Below are 4201 nucleotides of genomic sequence, written 5' to 3' on the forward strand. Positions count from 1 at the left end.
TTTTTTTTTTTTGCTATAGGGCGTGTGTGCTTGCCAGAAGGACAGAGAGAGACAGAGAGACAGAAAGTGAGAAATCACCCTCCAGGGGGAATGGTCACGCTGCATTCCCTTCTCCTCCATTCTCCTCTTGGGATCTTGGGCACACATGCACACATGCCTGGCATGAGTTTAAGCCACCAGGTCCGGGACTTGAACCATGGTCAACCACATGGGAGTCCAGCAACATAGCCATTACGCCAACTGCTGGTCCCATATTCCCATTAAATTTAATTTCTAGTCCACATTTCAACTAAGTTCCAAAATTCTGACTCCTAATGTTTATATGCTATCTCCAATTATGTATCTCACAGTTACCTTAAATCATTGCCTCTTGCCCAGCCTTTAAAAATAGAGCTTCCTAACTGGTCTTTCCACTTTTACTCTTGCTCCTTTTCAATCTATTCTTCATACAGCTGTCAGAGGAAATTTAGAAAAAGTGAGTGAGGTCACTACCTCTACTTAAACTCCATAACAATTATTATTTTTTTTAAAGGTTTTTGCCATAGGGCATATGTGCTTGTCAGAGAGAAAGAGTGAAGGTGAAAGTGTGAAATCACTCCTTAAGGAACATGGCCATCCCACAATCCCTTCATCATTCTTCTCCTGGGATTTTGGGCATGCACACACGCCTGGTGTGATTTTTAAGCCTCTTAGTCTGGGACTCAAATTGTAGTCAGTCATGTGGGAGTCCAACACCATAACCACTATTCCACCTGCTGGCTCTCATAAAAATTCTTATTGAATTTAGATATAATGACGAATTCCCTAACTAAGCCTATGGGAGCTGTAGGACCTGATCTTTGCTTTCTCTCTCATCTACCTGCAGGTTCTCCAGCCCAGAATCTTGATGAACTTGAGCCTGGGTAAGGGGATTGTGGTGTGATGAGACTGCCTGGCACTTAACTCCTTGAATGCCACGGTGGTTCATGTATTGCAGAGTCTTTGAGCATGGTATTTTCCCTCCCAGTAACTCTTCACTCTGCTTCACAAATCCTCTGCACCCTTCAGGATTCAGGTAAAATTAGTGTTTTGAAACCACCCGTTTAAGTTAGGTTTGCCCTAGCATGTTTTTGTAAAGACACTTCCTGTTTATGATTATAGTACTTATCATTATTTGTCATCACATACATATATGTGTGTTTGGCTTACCCACTAGGATGTCACCATGAAGGGAGCTTGCTGGCTGTGGGGAGCTGGCAATCCACATCAATCTCTGAACCCTCCAGCTGCCTCCTGGTATGTCAGGAGGAGAAAGCTAACAGGCTTCTTCACATGTAGACTTTTGCATTTGAAGTAGGTTCCACTTATAAACAAATTCTTAAGAAATTGAGACACGGGATGGACTTCATCTTCCTGTTATTTGATAGCAGTGTTCTGCTATCAAACAAGGCTAGGAGGATGGGTTTCTCTGCAGCAAGGTCCAAGTGAATAGTCTTCATCTGGATGGGTGTCCAGAAGCCAGTGCTACAAAGAAGGGGCCTGGAATCCAGTCATCATTGTATAGAGGCTAAGAAGTACTTGTGGAAGAAGGCCCAGTGGCTTTTGATTTATAGCTACAGTAATGAATGATTGATTCCAGGTGGCTTCTTTACTCCCGACCTTTCTGACTTATCATAATCCCTTGTGAGACTGTTCTGTGGTGGTCTGTGATACTTAAATTAGAATCCACTCCTCCAGGATTGTCAATGATTTTGTAAGCATCTAAATCATTTGTTAAGTCCTTTTTCTGCTTATAATATCACTTAACAATTACTAACATGGGAACAACAGTTAGCATAATGGTTATGTCCCTGGACTCCCATGTACTTGAACGTGGTTCGAGTCCCAGACCCTGTGGCTTAAACTCATGCCAGGCACGTGTGCATGTGTGCCCAAGATCCCAAGGGGAGAATGAAGGAGAAGGGATTGTGGCGTTGCCATCCCCTCTGGGGGGTGATTTCTCACTTTCTGTCTCTCTGTCTGTCTCTTTCTGGTGAGCACATGTGCCCTATATTAAAAACCTTTCAAAAATTACTAATACAACCAGTGACAATGTTTGCATTGTTCATCCTTCTTTATTCATAGTCTAGAACAGGGTCAGTCAAAATGTGTTTGGTTATTGAATGAAGCAGTCAATTGTTTTTAGCAGTTATATATTTGGTAGTATAACAGATCTTTAAATTACTATGAGACCTAGGAACTTCAAGCTCTTGCAGTAAGATCTACTTAGCTTTAGTCTTGTAGTGGATATTTAGCTTCTGCTCATTTTAAAAAATGTTTCGTTTAACATTTTTAATTTAAAAAAACATGTGTTTATAGCCTTTAAAACATATATTTTTAAAAGCTCCTTTAAATATATATGAAAAAATGTGTCAGTATTTGATTTATATTTATTTTTATTTTATTAGGCTTTTCTCTAAGCGAGTATAGAGGCCATAAAATAAATCAAGTCAGTATGCTTTACGACTTAACAAGGATGCACTATTATGCTGAATGTGTGATTCTTAGCAGCTTTCTGATATATGAAGCCGCTAGCCAGATATTTATATATTAAAATTCAGATGTGACTTTTGTTCATAGTTTTTAATTTTTTGCTCAGCAACTCCCCAAACACAATTGTTTTTCTTCAATAAATGCAGTGTTCACAAACAATAATGTGACCTGAAGAGTAACATCAGGGTAAGGAGTTCGAGTTGAAGGAGGAAAGTGGGGGTGGAGAAATCTACCATGTTGTCTCATGAAAAGATAACACCGTTAACTGATCACACTTAGTTGAGATGTAAGCAATAGAAGCTTCAGATCTCAAAAACTAGACTATCTGCCTGACCCCAAATAGCATAACACAATTTTCTTTGAATATACATGTAATGATCAGTTTTTTTTTTTTTTTTTTTTTTTTGAGAGAGAGGTTTTTACTATAGGGTGTGTACACTTGCCAGAAAGAGAGACAGGAAGTGAGAAATCACCCCCCAGGGGGGATGGCCATGCTGCAGTCCCTTCTCCATTCTCTTCTTGGGATCTTGACAATTTTTTTTTAATATAAATGTAATGATTAGTTTTTTTTTTTTTTTTTTTTTTTGGATTACAACTCTATACCCAAAAGTGCTTGGCATGTCAAACTATTGCTCATTCAAGTCATGTAAGGGTCATTGAGACACCTTGGATAGAGAAAGGTCTTAGTTGATGTTTTAGAATTAATAGGAAATTAGACCAACTGAGAAAATGGATTGACTAGCATTTAGAGGCAGGTAGGTTGTTTTGATTATTTGTAATAAAATGCATAGAAAATGAGAGTAGGTTTGAAGAATTCACCTACATGAGTAGGTGTGACCATGTTTTGATTAAGATTTTTTTTTTTTAATTGCAAAAGGCTTGTACAATGTAGAATCTGGATTGCAAACAGGACGTGTTCTGGCTGCCACTGTCCTTTGATTCTGTACTTCCTCCCCTCATCTACAATATTCCAGCCAGGAGAGTCTCCATTCAGTTCTAAGAGGACCTTCTCAGATGCTTTTCTGTTAGACATAATGCTTTTTACCCCTCTTTCTTTCATAGCTGATGTTATGTTACAGATGAAAAATCCTTGTCTCTAGGAGGCTTTTCCTGAATACTCTATGTGAAGTAATCTCACTGTCTATCTTTTACTTACTTCTTTGATGGCACTTAAAACCACTGAGATTTGACCAGCAGTTGGCATGGTGGTTAAAACAACTGGATCCCACATGGCCGACCAAACATTTGAGTTCCAGACCCGGTAGCTTGAGAAAACACCAGTGCATGTGAATGTGTGCCCAAAATCCCCAAAGAAAAATGGAGGAGAATGGACTGTGGTATGGCCATTGCCCCTGTGGGGGTGATTTCACACTTTCCCTCTCTCTTTCTCTAGCTTATGTGAAAATAAATTTTAAAAAAATAGAATAAAGTATAAATGTGATTAAATATTTTCTCAGGCCAGCCAGTGGCATGGCGGTTAAGCCATCTAGATCCTACATGGCTGACTGCAGGGTTAGCGATGTGGACCCAGTGGCTTGAGAAACGTGCTGGCCAAGAGTGCATGTGTGCTTAGAAGTCCAAAAAGAGAAAGAGAAGGAGGAGAAGTGATTGCAGTGTAACTATGACCATTCCTAAGGTGATTACTTTCTCACTCTCCATATCTCTCTGTCTCTTTTCTCTCTCTCTGATG

Source organism: Tupaia chinensis, unplaced genomic scaffold (assembly GCF_000334495.1).
Source record: "Tupaia chinensis unplaced genomic scaffold, TupChi_1.0 Scaffold149537_1, whole genome shotgun sequence".
Classification (NCBI taxonomy): Eukaryota; Metazoa; Chordata; class Mammalia; order Scandentia; family Tupaiidae; genus Tupaia; species Tupaia belangeri.